This window comes from Bactrocera oleae, chromosome 3 (genome assembly GCF_042242935.1).
Source record: "Bactrocera oleae isolate idBacOlea1 chromosome 3, idBacOlea1, whole genome shotgun sequence".
NCBI lineage: Eukaryota > Metazoa > Arthropoda > Insecta > Diptera > Tephritidae > Bactrocera > Bactrocera oleae.
Genome location: NC_091537.1, coordinates 6,256,078 through 6,275,437, shown reverse-complemented (window position 1 = coordinate 6,275,437; position 19,360 = coordinate 6,256,078). Strand labels below are relative to the sequence as shown.

The 19,360-nt window shown below is 30.5% G+C and overlaps 1 protein-coding gene and 1 long non-coding RNA gene across 16 annotated transcripts in view; one reads left to right on the top strand and one right to left on the bottom strand.

Annotated features, from left to right (window-relative positions):
* Nucleotides 1–373: 373 nt before the first annotated feature.
* The window catches only part of LOC106617660 (platelet binding protein GspB), a 93,947-nt gene continuing 74,960 nt past the window's right edge, over nt 374–19,360 (top strand). For 2 of the 15 annotated variants that reach the window (XM_070107359.1, XM_014235016.3), the window contains exons 1-3: nt 2,449–3,969; nt 7,557–8,286; nt 17,994–18,037. The gene's annotated coding sequence lies outside the window, so the exon portion shown is untranslated. The other 13 variants (XM_070107361.1, XM_070107360.1, XM_070107357.1 and 10 more) reach the window with 12 other exon arrangements.
* LOC118680178 (uncharacterized) lies at nt 13,472–16,971 on the bottom strand. Its single transcript, XR_004975677.2, has 3 exons — nt 15,475–16,971; nt 14,061–14,401; nt 13,472–13,572 (listed from the first exon to the last, which is right to left on the bottom strand). It is a non-coding gene; the product is annotated as an uncharacterized lncRNA (long non-coding RNA).

The following is a 19,360-nucleotide window of genomic DNA, read 5'->3' as shown; positions in this document are numbered from 1 at the left end:
AGCAGAGGTGTGCAGGAAGCCGCAATAACAGAGGGAGTACTGTAAAAATGCTGCAAATAACAGCGCAGCCTCCACACAATAACAGCGACAACCCCCACTCAGTGTAATCGTTGTTTCGCTAAAAATAAAGGGTAACAGAGAGAGAGCGCGCGTCGAATTAGAGTACAACGCAAACGTTCTGATATTTTTCTTCGGTTTTTCTTTCATTCCATTTTGGAATGCTTAATTTCAGCTGCTCTTTGGCTTATTTTAGTTCTTCGTTTATCAACTAAAAGCTTTTGCTGTTACACAATGCGAGCATTTGCTGTTGCTGGAGCCACTCAAGCCGAAGAACACTTTGCGAAACATTCGCTTTCGTTAGTGCGCTCTTTGCCTGCAGCAAAACAACAAGTGCTTAACTTCTCATATTCGTGGTGCGCGTGTTACTTAGTTAGAATTTATTAGCGCTGTTGTTTTTGCTGTTGGCTGCAATTTAGAATTTCTTATTGCGCCGATCAGTGAGTCAATGTAAGTCGATTCGTTAAAACCATTCGTCGGTTGCTCTTGTGTGTTTCGTGTGTGGTAAAAAAACATAAGTTTTTTCGTGTGATGCTTATTTTTGTTGTTGCTGTTGCATTTGGAGGAAAATGCTGGCGATTAGTAAGTTTAGTGCTTCTGTTAGTGCAAAGACGGGCTGTATGTAACGATAACAGCGTGCTGTTATTGACATTATTGAAGCTAACAGTGGAGCCCAGTGATGTTTTTATGGATTAACAGCGTTTGCGGTGTATGTTATCTACTATGAATGCTGTTGTTGTTAGATGTTGAGCATCTATGATTTTTCAAAGTAATAATGATTTTCTTGTTACAAAAGCTTAAATGGAGTATTGTGCCAATTTCTGTCAACAAAATGGCAAAATTCAGTGATGAAAAATATGTGTTACCAAAAATTCGTAAAATATATCTATATAACCGAAACTATTATCGAATGTTAAATGCGAAAATATTTTACAAAGAAATAGTTACAAACATTACCGTATCTTACGATTTATATGTCAAAGTTTATTGAAATTAAAGCATATCAAGCTTTAAAAGAACTTTTAAGACAAATAATTGATTTTTTACAGGATTTTAAGTGTTTGGAGGTTAGGAGATCACAGAGTATACTAAAGGTTTGTCTGTTATTGCGAACCCTTCAATTTTGTTTTTCGAGTAACCTCATAAAAAAAGTGAGATCCAACGATTTTGTATAACCCCACAACCTAACCTTATTAATAGACTGTCGAAATTAGAAACAATTTTGATCTAGGGAAATAGATAAGTGAAAAGGCTACTTAATAGGAGGTTCATCGTACTCAGAAGGAATTCGACAAAAGAGCTCCTTTATCAATCTGAAAAGGTTTATAAATATAGTGTCTCTGGAACTAAGTTTTTATTGTAATAATTCCTTTAAACAGTTTTTCTCGTAAAATCTTTGCGGTTTGCTTCACTTAAGGGTTAGATAAATCATTTTACGGTTTCCAAATTTTGTAGACTTTTTGTAAACTTCAGCGGTTACAGTCTTAACTTTTCCTAAACTCTTTTCTAAGACAATGTGTTTGATATATATACATATATTACAAACATACATATATAGCCTATAAAAATGTCCAAAAGACAATTTGACGTAATTTTTATACTTTATAAAACATATCAGACTAAATAATCCCGAATCCGCTGAAGCTAGTCCAGAGCTAGACTATACTCATTTCTCATTGCAGAGCAACTCTTTGCTCATATTCATCGTCTCTGGAACTAGTTATTATTGGATGCTACTAGCGATCGCTAAAGGTCTGGACCCGAGTGTTCAATAAAGTAGACACGCTCAATTCATAGAATATATTTTAGCTTTATGATCACTATACTTTCTCTGTGTTGTATCCGGATCGCTGTAATTACATAATATATAATATTTGCCACTAAGCTTACATATAATGCATTCATTTACATAACCTTCAAGTGCAATGCGCCATAAAGAGGAAGTATAATTAAACTTTCTACGTCGCTAATTAAAATGCTAAGTCATAAGCCGACTAGGCACGATTCAAATGCACAAATCGGCTGGCTTAGAATTGAAAATTGACAAGAATCGAAAGCAACCAATTTCTGCATTTCATAGACTGGCAATGCGAGATTTATGGCGAGCAACGAACACCGAGAACCAAACGCAGAGCGCAGCGCACAGAACGCACGGTTTGTTGCATTTGTTGTTGTGTATTTGTAATCGCACTCTTCGCACCCCAACAATGCCGACAGACAGTCCAACAGTCCATTGAAAGACTGCCAATGATGAGGCTACTGCTGTTATGCTGACTTGACTACCGCTGTTGCGCGCTTCGTTGCTGCTCTCTTCGGCTGCCTTATTCACACTCATTCGGCTGATGGATTACTACAAGCGCGCCGACATGCTGCTCTTTATGTTTTACTTTTGCTTTTTCTTGGTTTTTGTTTTTGTTTTTAATTTTGTCATTGCGATTTTTTAACACTCGCATATCTGTTCGCCTGTGCTGTGTGTCTGCCACTTTCGGGGGTTCCGCTGTTGATGCCTCCACTGCTGTTGTTGCTCTTGCCGCCCAGCCGACCACACCACGCCATCGCACCACTCTTTGCTCTTTACCCGGTGTCGGCTCTGCTTTTGTTTATACTTATCTCTGCGCTTGGCGACTGCTTCGTCGACGATGAATTCGGTTTCTGTGTTGCTGGTGCTCTGCTATGGTGCGGATATACGAGTATGGACAACAGCAGCCAGTGAGCGATGAATGGTGAGCGGCGCGAAGCACGGTGCTGGTGGACAGCAACAGCATACGATACACACATACACAAACCGGCACTCAGCCGAGTCACTGTGTATAGATTAGGTGATGGTATGCGCTGTTGTTGCTGGCAATGCTTGCTATTGCTCTTGGTTCGGCGCTGGTCGCTTTGTTGGTTGACTTTTGCTTGCTTTTGCTTTAATTTTCTGTTGTTTCTACTAATACTACTACAACAACGTGTACAACGACGACTACTGGTGCTGGTGCTGCTGCTGCTGCTGAGTGCTTGGGTTGGCCTGACTTGACTTGACTTGACTTGGCTTTAGCGCTGGTGTTGGCTGGCTCGTCGTCTGGTCTGCTGTCGGCGCAGACGGTCCGGTCTGCTCTGCTGGTTTCTGGTGTGGTCTGCTCTGCAGTTGCGTTCGCGTTTCGAAAATAGTTACAAGATGTTCATCGAAGTGAATAGAACGTCTGAACGGGTGGTGGACTAACTAACTAACCAGCCAGCTAGTCAGCCAAGCAAACAAACAGTAAGCTGTTGAGCCCGCGTGCACCGCCGCGCGCTGCCTTACAATTGAAGTGTAGTGAAGTGAAAAACTCTCGGTTGTTGCTTTTATTTTTCTTGTTTTTTTGTGTTGGTTTTGTCGTTCATTCTTACTTTTACTATGCGGTTCTGTGTTGAACCAAGTGTCTGCGCCTCTGTGTAAGTGTGTGCGTGCGTGTGTGTGATGTGGTGTGTTGAGTGGGATCTGCATTTCAGAGTCACAGAGTCGTCTATACTGTGCTGTCTGCTGGCCACACATTTCAGTTCGGCAGCAACATCCGCAGCAGCCGAACCAGCGAATTTCAAAGTCGCCTCTTCAATTCAACCCCCAACGCAAACGCAGATGGTGCGCTAATTTTCTGTGTTCGAACTAGTGAGCTCTAACGTACTTTTGGAAAATTGAAAGTAAACAATTATAAAAAAAATTATATAAAATTAATTTTGTCAAAAAAATGTCAGAGAAAATTTCATGTGAAATGCTCGCAAAGAAAGCGCTACAATAAAAGTGAAATGGAAAAGCACCAAAATTATTTTCTTTTAACATTGCGGCGCATAGTTGTGTGGAAGCAGTGTAAAAAAACACACAAAACAAACCAAATAAATGAAATAAAAAAAAATTAAAAAAAAAAAACAAATGCAAATAGTATAACTTAAGTGAGTAAATATTTATGTATTTAAGTGTGTTCGTACGTATGTATATGCAAATTGGCTTATATGACTGAATACATAGCACATTTGCCAATTGCTTAAAAAATAATCATGAAATGTGTGCGCAGGTACGAGTCTAAATTAAATTGAAGTTGTTTGAGAATATTTTTAAAACTTTTAATATGAATTAAAGAAAACGACAAAATTTTGTTGTTGTGGTAAAAGTGGCAGAAGACAAAAATGTGCAAAAATGCATATAATAAAAATTAAGTTAAAGTAAACATAATTTTAAATTAAAAAAAATTAAAAATCTAAAACTTAAATTTCAATAAGCATAAATAAAAATAAATAAATTAACAAAAAATTAAATTAAATGTTCAAATAAATAAAAGTAAATGAAAATTATAAAAATAAGTTATCAAAAACCAATTAATTAATTTAAAATTGAATATTAAATTCACAAAATTTAAAAAAAGATTTTAAAACTTTAATAATTATACATAAAAGGAATAAAAAACTAAATATTAGAAAAAAATACTATTTAAAACAATCTAAAACCAATCCAAAGAATTATAAAAACTGCTTTGCAAATTAATATTCAAATAACACATTTTTTAATAAAAAACACAAAATAACTTATTAAAAACTAATTGAATCATTTAGAATTGAATTCCTAAAAATAAAAATAAAAAAGTGTTTAAAAATTTATTTTAACATAAAAACGAAATCAAACTAAATTTTGTAAAAAAAAAAAAATTTTTGCATAAAAAAAAATATAAAACTAAATGTTGTAAAAAAAAATAAATTTCAATTTTAAAATAATCCGAAAAACTCAAACAATTCACAAAACAACAAGTTTTGAAATTTTTTTTAATTTTTTTCAAGTATAAATACAAATTTTAATGTAAAAAGAAGAATATAACTTTATTTATAAAAAATATTTACTTGAGGCATAATATGACAACAACAACAATGTTGTTTTAAATAAAATTTCTGAAATTAATATTAAAAAATAATAAAAAATAATAATTATTATAGGTAAAAACTAAGAAATTAGTTCGCAATTAAATTAAAAAAAGTAAATACAATTGTAAATTTAATAGAAACTAAAACAAACATAATAAAATAATTTTATATGTGCAAGAAAAGGTTTTTAAAAAATTGAAAATTTGGCGACTGAAAGTTATAATAAAATAGTTCCAATTGCATTTTTGAAAACAAAAAAAATGTTAAGTAACATAAAGCAAGAGAAACTATAAAGAATTTTTTAAAATAAATATATTGGAAGAGTGGAAAAAATTGGTTGCTCAAATAATTCAATAGATTTAAAAAAAACACTGAGACTGATAAAAAACACATATATCATTATAAATTGCAATTGGAAGGTAAAGAAATCGAAGTGAAGAAACTAAAAAAATGTTTAGAAGTGAGTAAAAAAGACAATAAACTAAAAAATATATAGATAGACATTATAGAGAAACTATAATGAAGACATGGAAAACACAAAAAATCTGAAATTTTATAAGTTCATCTCAAAAATGGTTAATAAACATTATTCAATTGAGTGAAATGCAAGCGTTGATTTAAGAATTAAGTAAGAGAAAAATAAAAAGTTTAGAGAGTTACTGACCAAACTAAAATATACCATTTCAGTTTCGAATGCTTGAATACTCTCAATAAAACTAAGAAATTTATGAACGATCAATGAAAACCAGCCTGAATTAAAATTCACGAATTTTTCACCAAAAACTGTGTATCATTATTCTCAAAGTGCACTCAAAACACAAATGGAGAAAAATATTTCGAGGGAAGCATAATTCATTAATTAAAATTCCCACCTAACAAAAAAAAAAAGACGAATGAAGAAATACATATTGTCAGCAAAAACGGTGGCGAAAAATCGAGCAAAACTGCAAATCTCGTGACTAGTTTTTGTTTTACTTTTCCAATTTGTTCTGCGAAAAAAATATAAATATTTTGTTAAATCAAAATCGTGATGCGCCGAATGCGCGTGCGACACCAAAAAAAAACTGTTTTCTAAGCGACATTATATGTATATATATGTAGTCGTTGTTGTAGTAAATATACAAAAATAAGAAATATTATAATTAATTTGTCAGCTATGCGAGCTGCCGCTGACAGACGCTACAAGCGGAACGCTTAAAAAAATATATACCAAAACTGAGCAAAAACAGCAAGAAGGAACAAATAATAAAAAACACGAGCAAAACAATGCAAGAAGTATTAAAAAATAAATTTATTTTTTATTTATATATCTGTGCAAAGTGTCAAATAATAAATAAGCTGCGTGAGTGGAAAAAAGAAACATTGCAAAAAAAAAATTTGTTTATATATTTGTGCCAACTAATCAGTGCAACCACGACAACAAAAACATAGAACGATAAAATAATGGCACTAAGTTTTGGTAGAAACAAGGCTTTGGGCGCAACATGAATCGCACAAAATGTCAACAGACAGCAACAAACAACAAAACAGTAAAAAGTTTGCTTCCTTTGCTCGGTGAATTATACCACAATTATCACACGAAAAACATAAAAACAATAATGCTAAAATATGTGACTGATAAAAAGTGTTTGAAAAAACCAGAACAACTGTTCTTTAACGCAATGATTTACTAAATTTGTTGAGACGCTGTGTTTGTGTGTGTGCAAAATGAAAAAAAACAAGTCGAAAAAGTTCAACAACTGATAAAAATTTGCAAATAATTAGGAATTTTTTTTGGAATTATATTTGACAATTATGCTTAGCGTTGCTAAGGCTTTTTATGTCTTTAGATTTCAAGAAATTTGGAAATTATATAAATTTTATGCAAAAATCAGTAAAATTATGTATAGAAGAAACTGCCAAAAATATGAAAAAATAAAAATAATTAAATTTATCACTTTTTAATATGAATAAATATACATATAAATATAAATCCATATTTTTCTCTTATAAAATAATATAAAATATATAATTTAATGCTTTCAGTTTTAAAATTAAAAATTATATTATTTTTCACTTTATACTCTGTTTTTTACAAAAAGGTTTCTTACTTCACAAAAAAAAAAATATTAAAAAAATTATTGCATAAAATTTTATTTATAGTTGCAAATTATTTAAATGGTGTTATTTTGAAATGTTAAAATTAAGAATATATATGCCTGCACATATTTACCTATACACAAGAAAAATTTATCATATCAAAAAATAAAATAAAAATCAACAAAAACGCCGGAGACATTATTTATCTGCTATTTGGTAATCCACAAACAACAAAATTCAGCTCAAATTCGTGAAAAAACACAACGGCAATCTTAAAAAATTAATACAAAAACTTTAAAAAAATTGAAATATAAAAATCAAATGTTTATTTATTGAAATTTTTTCAGCTGTTCTCTTTTTTTCTTCTTTTTTTTGTGTTTATTTTTTACATTATTTTAATTTTTTTTTTGATGTTTTTAGTATTTTTTTTCTCGAACATATATTGCATTGAATGTTTCAGCCTTCGAAAAGCCATTTAAAACTAATTGCATTTGTTTCGCTGCTTTCACACAACTAAAATTATTTTATTAATTATATTTTTCTACCAGTAGGCAACATCAAAACGGCTTTATCAAACAAAACAGCATTAAAACCAATTAAAAACTCAAGCAAGAACACAAAGCGACGGAAGTGAAATGAACAAAAAAAAATCAAACAAAAAAGTGTTGAAAAACGAGAAACAAAACAAAAAGTTATGTACAAAACAGCAAAAGCAACAAAGTGAAAATATATTGAAAAAATAACTGCATATGAAAAGATAAAAAATTCTAGAAAATAAAAGTGTGCAAATTAGTGAAAACTAAATGAACAAAATGAGTTACAAAAACTAAATACAATAAGAACAAAATGTTAAAAAGTTTGTAAAAAAAAGTATATGAAAAATTCATATGTTAAAGCAACAACTATTTTACGGTGAAAAAGTTAAATTTTTTGTAAACAAAGTAAAAACAAACGCAAAATAAACTAAACGAAGTGCCAAAAGTGTGTGTCAAAACAAAAAAACAAGCATAAACAATTCCATTGCAAATATTTTCGGAATTCCGTTTTTATAAATATACATATAGATATTATAAATTTGTTCGCATAGCACACTGACTTACAAGTACATACATATTCGCGTATATTGGAATTATTACTTTATTATAACTGCATTTATATACATACATACATACATTTTATGGATATAGCCATTCAAATAACGGATATAGTGTTTTGTGAGACGAAAAATTTAAAGTGAACTTTGTTATATACATAAATATATATTTTATATACAAACAGGTGAGTGCGCAATAGTAAATAGACCAATTGAAAATTTGAAAAGTTTGTACATTTTTCTTTTTTTAATTTTTGACAAAAATAAAAATAAAAAATAAGAAACATACAATAATTCGAAAAATATGTCTCTATTATTTAACTAAACATACTTAAACATAGTGTTAAAATATTATCGCCAACTTTAGAGATATTGATGTGGACCAGCGCAATGCTAACGTGACGTCATAAAAATTTACTCTCAAAATTCGCTTTCATGCGACGATTTCTTAAATTATACTTGAGGCTCTTCCGCCTTTTTCACCTTTATTGACAATTCTCCTTTCTCCTCGCCGCTTCTATTGCATTTTATTACCTATAGTACCCGAAACCCCTTTAAGCCTTGAAACTGAATTTATCTTATAAGTAAAACTTGGAAATAATATATTATTAGCGTCATTGTTGTTGTTGTTTATGATGACAATATTTTGTGATGTTATGTTAAATTATATATATTATATATAATATCCAAAATTATTTCTCGAAATATGCTTTATATATACTTTATACATATATACCATATGTATATATAAATCAGCGTTCTGTGTCTTTGATAAGCACTCACCGTCGGCAAAACATTTTTATCTACATTACGGGAAAGCCTTTGTTGGAACAGTTTCTATAAACAGTATCAACATTAATATTTCAATATTTAGAAGTTAATACTTGTCAATGTGCTACAAGGCATAACAGCCAACGCCGACTTTTAAACATAAAAACAAAATTAAAAGAACACAAACCGGATAACAATACCCAAAACTAGGGCTTTGTAAAGTGTCGAAGTCTAAAAAGTCTTCCTCTAAGCCTTCAATACTGCCAATTTTTAGCTGAAAAACTTTCTAAACAAATGGTAATAGCGTTACCTCCATTCTACTTGCAGAGTTGCTTGTTCTTTTCGTCGATCTTTAAGTATTCAAAATCAAAAGGCGGATTGTATTCTTACACATCTACATATTTAAAAGTATTTAAGTGTTGTTTGACGCTTTTGATGAGCTTTCTAGCTATTCAAAGACGGTCATGTCCCTGGTTGTATACTCTACGTGAAAATTTCCAAATATAGATAGTTTTACTAATAAGCTTCTTCGGTAGATTTCTCTCTTTTTGGAAGATAAAAACAATTTCCTGCTATTGGTTTGGTCCATTTCAATTAACCTGGTTGTACTAAGCTCTATTGCGCAATGGCAGATTTTTATCTCAAAGCTTTTGTTTTCACGAGATGTTTTGAAAGGTGTCGTTTCAGTTTCTTTTTTTGTCACATATTCTATTACACAGCGCTGCTTCGCAAATTTAATCAAACGCTTGATTGTTGAACTAATGAGCAGTTCATAGAGAGTAAATAAATCTGCAAGAAAAATTACTTTGATATAAATTATATTAAATTAAAATGGAAAGCATGTAATGTCAATAAAAGGTTGTGGTAGTGTCCAAGATATCTAGACTCTTTAGTTTGGGTAAAAAAACAGATTTTTTTGTACACCTCAACCGTTCATAGACGTCTACAAATGTCTGAGGACCAAAGGCATACGCAATTTATTTGAATACAAATACTTCTAGCCATGACTACACAAATTTTAAATAATCATGAATTAATTTGCTAGTTAAGACATCACAAATCTTTCGATATAAATTTGCTGACAAAAAAACATTTGAGAACAGACGATAAATTATGCGTTTGCATGGCAATAAACTCATTCAGCCACCTAAATACGCTTAAATCAGGCAAATTCATCAAAAGCAAGAATGAATGCAGAGCGTGAGTGTGTAAATATGTATGTGAAATTAAATTTCTACGAAAGGATGTGAGTAAGGAAAGTGAGCTGGGGTAACATACATACATACATATTATATTTAGTGTACAACGAACTGTAATCGCTTGATGGATTGCTGCATATAGATATGTATGTACATACATATATGCTTGTGTATAAATAACTATGTGACAAGCACTTCCTAGATGCCAACAACAACAGGCAATAAATAAGAAAATAGCAATAATGTGACAAAGTGTCGCACGCTTTTTTAATTGTAAAATAATGAAAGTTCAGACAAAAAGGTATAAAGCACACATGCAAATATAAGGCAAATCGTAAAAATAGCGCTAAATGCTTGCATACATACATACCTATGTGTAAGCGCTTACACGCTCTGTAACTTCCTGAGCAAAGAAAGTCAATCATCCCGACAAGGCTCAGCAACCACTTAAACCCTGCAACGAATAGCCTTGCTAGCGCTCAAGAACATGTGGCGAAAATTAATTACACTGTCACATCAATCAGAGTATATTATGAGCTCAAAAGGAGGAAGAGCTTGCAACAATTTTAAAAACATATAAATAAAACAAATGAATTGAAATAATGGTGAAAAAGTTAAAAAAAATTTTAATTATAAAAAAATGTATTAAATTAAAAAAATTATAAAAAAGTAAAAGCAAAATATTTTAACAAAAATATTTTAATTAAAATATTATTCAAAATATTTAAATAAGTCTAAAAAACATTTTATATAAATTAGAAAAAATATGTAAAAAAAATTATAAAAAATTTTTAGAGTGCTTACTTTTTATTGCAAAGAAACCATTTAAAAAAATATACAAATTATTCAAAAAAATTAATAATTATAAAAAAAACTTTTTCAATAAAAAGGTTTATAAAAGAGTCAAGCAAAATATCTTTAAAAAATATTTTAATTAAAAAAGATTAAAAATTTGTTAAAACTATTTAAGTAAGTCTAAAAAATAATTTAAAAAAATTAGAAAAAGTATATAAAAACAGTATATAAATTGTGTTTAATTTTTTCTTAAAGAAAACCTTTAAAAAATTATTGTTATAAAATAAATAAAAACAAAAAATAGTTAAATGATCAAAAAATAAAAAGCAAAATGCTTTAAAATAAATTTTTTAAATAAAAATGAAATAAAAACTGAAGATAATTAAATGAAAAAATTAAATCAAAATAATAATATAAATAAATAAATAAAAATTTAATTTTAATTAAAAAAAATAAAATAAAATTATTTTAAATAAAATTTAATAAATTAAACCTAAAAGAAATGTAAACTAAGAATAATTTAATGAAAATTAAAAAAATAATATAATTAAAAACAAAATAAAAAATTAATACAGATTAAAAAAAAACAAAAATAATATAATAATAAGATATGTGTTTTAATTAAAAAAACTTATACAAAATTTATTAAAAATTAAATTAAAAAAATTTAAAACAATACAAACAAAATTAAGATATATAAATAATGTAAATATATAATATGTAAAAATTAATTAATTATTATTAAAATAAAAAAATTTAAAATTAAATAATTAAAAAATAAATAAAAATTACAATGAAAAAAAAACCTAGAACTCATATGAATGACAAATAAAATACAATAAATAACGCTGTAGAACGAATTCTCTATTTATTATGGTCACAACAACAACAAACACAATACCAACAAGCACAACAACAATGCTTGCGTGCAAAAGAGCACCTTCATCAAGGCAAATCAAAGCTGTTGACAACAATAAAGATGCTGCTTACGCATACATACCTACTTAGACTACATATATTGTATATGTATGTATATGCATATATATACACATGTATACAAGTATGTATATTACAAATATTTTTTTTTTATTCCGCACACCCTGGCGTTGACACTGACGCGCAGCGCAGACGGCCAACCCACCAGCCAACCACCCACCGCACCGCTTAATCCTGTGCGACGGCACCTGCATCTGCTAAAAAACACAAAGCAGAAAAAAGTATGTTAAAAAACTCGCGACGCTGACTACCTCATTACTCTCCCCTACCACCCACAACTTATTTTGTTGTGACAATGTCAAATTTGAATGTAATAATTCTTTGCGTGTTCCTGACGCATGTCATGGATATTGTTTATTGTTGTTGCTATCTTTATTTCTCGCTCATTTTTTCCCGCGTGTACGAGTACTTGCTCCCGCCAACTTTTGATTTATTACCGCGTATGCTCAATAATTTCGCCTTAATTATGGATCTTTTTTTTATTGAAAATTGTCGCTTTTCTTAAAATTATGACTACTGCACGTGTATGTGTGTGTGTCGTTCAAGAAAATAACACTTAAAACCGCAGCTGGACAGCCTCGGTTGGAGCGACAGCTGAACAGTTGGACAGCTGGGCGCATGAACTGCACCGCCAGAGGCCAGACATGGGTGACAAAAGCATTGATACATCACAACTGTTGCAACCAGCTGACACATATAGACGTGTGTGCGAAGAAAAGAAAACCCCGTTAAAATATGTGACATTTTGTTTATTTTAATGTTATCGCCTTACGCAGGCAAAACAAAGACGTTTTCCTCGGGAAATGCGATACTTTTCATTTACCTTCGCTTTTTAAGTGTTTTTCAGTGGAATGCAAAGCAACGTGATGGGGTGAGAAAGTGCAATACTATGTCAGCAAGTGATCACTCTATGAGACAAAGGTGCTGAGAAAGAAATTGCAGCATGTGAATGCACTTTAAACTAATGAGGAAATTGCAGTAGGGAAGATATCTTCGGACAGGTTCCATGTTTCTGTTTCCCAGTGTTTTATATCTTTTATGAAAGCCATTGAGCCATACTTAAGGTCCCTTTGCCTGCTCAAAAAAGAACAGCTAAAACTTCTATTGAGCTTAAAAGCTTCACGCTGATTCACGTACCCATATTCTGACAAATCTGTAATGAGTGAGAGTGAATATCATTAACTGGTAGCACTGTAACGAAAACCTGGCTTTGGAAGACACTAAATAAGACGTTTGGTATCGTATCTCATTATCGAAAACTCAGACTGACATGTACAATACAAAACAAATTACTGAGTCGAGATCAGCATATTATACATGGTGCTGTGGTTGCCTCTGGCTTTCGCTATAGATACCTAAGAATATGCTTATGTTTCTGCACTAAACAGTTCATAATTCTAAAAATAGCAGACACCCCTCACCGTTGAAGTTTTATTCCAGACTTATTCCACAAGTAAAAATATGAAATTAATTGTCTTTAGTTAAGACTCAACAAGAATATAATAAGCACCTCGTTTTTGAGGATCGATCGGGAGAGTTCAAAGATACCAGCTTATAATGGCTCCAATCAACGAGTCTTAGAACAACAAAATGATAATGAACCAAAAAAATAACAAGAAATATCAATTAATAATAGTAACAAAAACTGCTTTATGCAATTTAGTAGAACTTTTATTTGTTCAATACCCACTTAACGAAATTTACGAAACCCTGAAAAAATATACAAAAAATTGTAGCGAAAGTTTTAACAATTCATATAAATACTGTTATTTACTTTCATATGTATATATGCGTATTGTATAATTATTTATTTTCGTAACAATTCAGATTCGTTATCTTTGTATTTCAGCTTTTTATATATATCCACACACACACACATCCAAACACTCATTTATTCTAGTATGCACATCTTTCAATACTGTCAATCTTTTGCGCTGCATAACCCTGTTGAGCGTTTATCTGTCAGATACGTACATACATACATACGTGCATGCATAAATAAACAAACACTCGCTCATACGTATTTATATATAATACATATATATATATTTCACATTGCATTTAAGGTCACCACTGACACACCTCGCCTTGATAGCCTGCAACTGCTTGAAACTGTAAAGACACGCGTTCTTCAACTTATATACCCAGAGATGTATGTGTGTGTGTGTGTGCTTGTTTATATGCCTTACTGCGCATACCTGTAGCTTTATAAATTCGGCCCCTGTATTTGTTTAAACAATTTGCGCCATACTTATTGACCTCGAAAGCGGCAGATTTGTAGTATTTGTAGCCGCCCGCATGCTGCTTTACTTTCAGCAACACAACAATATTTACAATATCCACACACAAACGTACATATACTTATACATTTATATGTGGTTAGTTGTGTGTATCTGTGTAGCATCATCTTCAAAGCAGCGTGAGCGTAAACAAATTAAGGAAAAGCTAGAAGATCTGCATTTTACCGGCTGTGCTTGACCATTGATTTGGCAGCTGTGGCTAAAATGATGTATGCCAACAGTGGTAGCTAAGCTGACAGCTGAAATAAATAAAATATATATATTAAAGCAAAATAAAATAATTTTTAAAATTTTATATAATTTTTTATTATCATTTATTTACTGTTAGTTTTGACAAACAATTCTAATAATTATAATTCTAATTAACAAATTATTGTTAATTATTATTTTATTTATATTTTTTGTAATTATATTTATCTTCTTTTTAAATTATATTTATATTTTTATTTAAATTATATTTATAAATTTTTTTTTAAATTTTTTTTTATTCTTATATCAAGTCTTTTAGTTTTTTCTTGATATTTTTTTATTATTTTTTTCGTATTTTTTAATTTTTTTTATTCTTATATCAAGCCTTTTAGTTTTTTCTTGCTATTTTTTTTATTATTTTTTTCGTATTTTGTATTTTTTTTAATATTCTTACATCAAGCCTTTTAGGTTCTTCTTAATATTTTTTAGTGTTTTATAATTTTTTTTATAGTATTTCACATATAATTTTTATATTAATTTTATTAATATCTTCTTTTCAGTTTTTATTATTCTTATTTCAAGCTTTTTATTTTTTTCTTTATATATTTTATTAATTTGTTTTTTTGGTATTTTATAATTTTTTTTATGAATATGTAATATAATATTTATTTTTTACGTTTTTATTATTATTTTTTTTTTTTAATTTAGCCAAATTTAGCTTTTTTTATTTAAGCCTTTTACTTATATTTTATTTTTTTTTAACTATTTGTTCATATTTAATAATTTTTACTATTTTTAATTTTTATATTTTAGTTTTTCCTTTGTTTTTCACTAATTTAAATTTTCAAATCACTGTTTTCTCCAATTTACCCAAATTTATTCATTCTTATTTCAAACTTTTTACTTTTTTGGTACTTTTTTATATTTCGTAAGGTTTTATTTTTTATTATTTTATTCTAATTTTCATAAAGTTTTGTTAATTGTTTTTCTTTTTATACTATAGTTTATTTATATTTTTTTATATATTTTTATGTAATAATTAATTAATTTTTTTTTAACTTTTTTATTTAATTTCATGTTTATTTTAATTTAAAACCTAAAATCAATATTTTCTGCTATTTACTCGAATGTCTCTATTCTTATTTCAAGCTTTGTAAATATTTTCTTCTTTTTGTTTCAAATTGCACATTGATTTCCTTAGCCGCACGCTGGTGTTACAAACCAAATCTAATAAAAATCAAAGCAAAACAAAACAAAAAAAATTTAAAGCAAAATCTCAAAAAGCATAAAACCGACCATCGCGGCGGAAAGCATTTAAATTTTCCCCGATTTTCCTATTTACGAGCATTTATGCGCTGTTTCAACTTCTGCAGACGCGCACACGAACCAAAATTATTGGCAGTTGTCCAAATTTCATGGTTAAGTCGGAAAGAAGAACGGTCGTGGCGATGTGCCAATGTGGCTGACGGTCGCTCTTCGTGCTAAGAAGTGTTGGCCCCGTAGATGGTTGGGAAGCTGCTTGGTATTTCGGCACTTTCCGTTGGCCATATGTGTTGGTTGTTCGTGGTGGCTCGAACTGTTGCTTTTTGGTTTTTCGTTATATGCCTTGGCTAATGCTAATGGTAGCTACTAGCTGCTGGCTGTTGTATTCTAATGTTAATGGATTTTATTTTTGGTTGTATAGTGGTTTCTGCCTTCTTTTTGTATCGGTTGTTAATTTTTCTAACGTTTTGTTCTTTCGCCCAAACTTTTTGAATAATGTGGAATCGCTGTCTTAATGTTTATCGAATATAAAACCTCTATATGCAGACTTTATACTCAACAAGACAATAACGCGGCTGCGTCAGACTTCTAGCACACAATTCCCCGACTGCAATGGATTTATTTGTGTTACCCAGGCTGCTGCAAACGCTATACGCGCACCGCAAATTGTCCGCAATTTTATTATGGCTTCCCATGAGACACTTTGTAGCAAAGCTTGCGATCATAATTTAAACAAAAACAAGTCGGTCTGCCCTCAAACGAAAACAAAAACCCACACATTGCCACTCCGACACCCGAATTGACAGGCAATAGCATCGTAAACTTTTTCGGCGCTAAAGCGTGTCGGCTAAGTAACTAAGTGCTTGTGTGTGGGCGTGCGCTTTCGCCCCTCCCCACCAAAACCTAAAATAGACTAGAAATGCTTAAATACAAAGTTGGACAGCACTTTGTTGCACATACTTAAAGGCAGATGGGCCCGAGCTCACGAGCGGCGAATGCTTGCAACAAACTGTGAGGACTTCTTGCTACTTGCTTGGACCGCATTTACTTGTAGTCTACGTGTAGAGGCACACGGCTGCTGTCTAGCGCTTATGCTAAGTAAGCGGCTAGCGAACATTTTGACATTTGTTGTTGTAACGCTGTTAATACATATATTTTTTGTTAGTTTTTTTTTTTGTGTGTTAGTATGTTGTTCTCGTTGGTCTTCTGTGGTCTATGTGCCCGATTTCTGTTTATCGCACTGCGAGGTCAGTCGGCCCATGGTGGCTGCTAGCTACTAGCACTGTCTGCTGTTTTTGTAGTTGTTCTTGTCGCATCTTTTGCTTCTTGCATGCCACGAATTGGGTGTACACTGGTCATCATTGATGGTTATTTTTAAACAAATTAAAAAGCCTGTCAAATGTTGCGCTGCCGTACCCCTCCCCCGCTCCGCTCGGTTGTGTGTGGTTTATTTTGGTTTTTGTTTACCGGTTTGTGGTTCTTCAATTGTTTAGCTGCTGTCACTGTGTTTTTGTTGTTGTTGCATTGAGTGGCATTTATTGCCAGCACCATTGCCATCGGCAATATGTGGCCGCCTGTCACACTGTCGAACTGTCCCAGTGGTTGTTGCTGCTGTTGGTTGAAGCGTACATGAGCTAGTGTTCATATGGTATTTGTACATGTATATGTTTATATGTGTGTGTATGTATATGTGTGACGGCTGCTGCATGATGCGCCCAACAGCAAAACATTTCACTTGACGTTTTTTACAGTTATTTCGCTTTTATTTAGTTTGTTTTTGAGTTGTATTTTTTCTTGTTCTTATTGTTGGCGGCTGTTGCTGGCGCATTTTTCGCCACTCAATTCAATTTGTGCTCTGTTTTTGTGGGCCAAGGCAGTTTCTTTTACGCTATTCCCTGTGCGCTGAGTGTTGCCACTGAGTGGAAGCAAATGCATAACTCTTGTTTCTGTTGCAATTGTGGCTTTACAAAACACTCAAAATTTTTTTTTATCATTTTATCTTTACTTCAAATGTTAAATAAAAAATGTATTTACTTTCAATATAAAATTTAAAAAAAAAAGTTTTAAATAATAATTGAAATTAAAATTAATTTTGATTACATTTTGATACAGTAGCCTATTTTATATAAAAATCGTCGAAACAAATTTTTGAAAATATTTTTTACGAATAACGCTTTTAGTTTTCGGGAAGTTTTTATTACAAGTATTTTAATTGTTATTGTTTTTATTAGTTTGGTTTGTTTTTAAATTAATACAATATAATTTATTAAAAATAAAACTATAAAATTAATTTGTATACATAAAGTATTAAACAAATTAAAAGTTAAGTTTATAACAACTTTGAAATAATTTTTCTGCATTTTTTCTCTCTTTTTTCAGCCAATTTTATGAGGAGGTTCTAAACTATTCAACTTAATAATAAGGTAAGTGTTACAATATTCTTTTAACAAAATTTAAAAATTTATGGCAAAATGTAAGGGAGCTCGCTTTTAGGTGTTAAAGAATTAAAAAAAAAAAACACATTTATTCAATACTCAGACAATTTAAATTCGATTTTTTTAATACAAAAATTCTAAGAGATATTTTTTTTAGTCTCTTGAAAAATTGAATTCAATATAAACCAAATACCAAAATTTAAGTAATTTATTTACGTTGTGAAAATTTTTTCGAAATATAATATTCTGACTGTAAATTTTTTTTAACTTCCCGCTAAGAAAATGGAAAATTTTCTAAAAATCGGGAAGATATTGGTTTCACCCCATTTTGCAAAAATCGAGTTCTCAACAGATCTCGACGTTCTGAGGGTCGAGGAAGCTTCCCCGAACATTTCTACGATGATGTCCGTATGCCTGTATGTATGTGTGTGTGTGTGGATGTATGTGACCCTCTTATAACTATTAAACTGCTCAACCGATTTGAATAAACTAAACGGCATTCCAAAGGGTTTCATTGCACTTGAATTTCGTGTAAGTTTGGACCCAATCGGACCAGTAGATTTCGAGAAATCTCAAAAATAAAAATTTTGAAAAATCGTTTTTTTCGAATTTTTTCCAAACGACTTGACCGATCGACACCAAAAACTAATCAGTTCTAAACCTTGAAGAAACACATCGTTTGCCGCAAACCGGGTCGAAATCGGTTGATTTACTTGCTAGATATCGAAAACGAAAAATTTCGAAGAGCTCAAAAGCAGTGAAAAAAGCGAAATTTGAACGTTAGCGTATGAAATTAGAGGGAAGTTGCAGGGATGGCCCTTGAGGCCAACCGTTTTCCACATTTTTTTAATTATTTTTGTTTGCTTTTTCTTTCAATTTAAATTGTAAGTATTTTCAAAACAAAACAACAAAAAATAATAAGTTCAAATAAATTATTTAGATTGTTTTATGCTAGTTTTTTTTCAAGACTCTAAAAACAAATTAATATTTTTACTTGGTTAATTCAAAAATTCGAATTTAAATATCTGTACTTAATGTATTTATTATTAATATTTTTTATTTCTATTTTTTTTTTTGTTGTAATATTTTGTTCATAAATTTAAAATCGGTTGTACAATTTTTTTTCACTATAATCTATATATATTTAGCTCAAATTATTTATATTCAAAACTGAAATATATGCGAAAAAAAATTTTTTTTCGAACATTAGATTTTAATATATTTCCTTACTCGAAATAAAATATTAATAAAAACTAAAAATGCCATATTTTTATGATTTATAAAAAATCACAACCAAAAATTGTTTTGGAA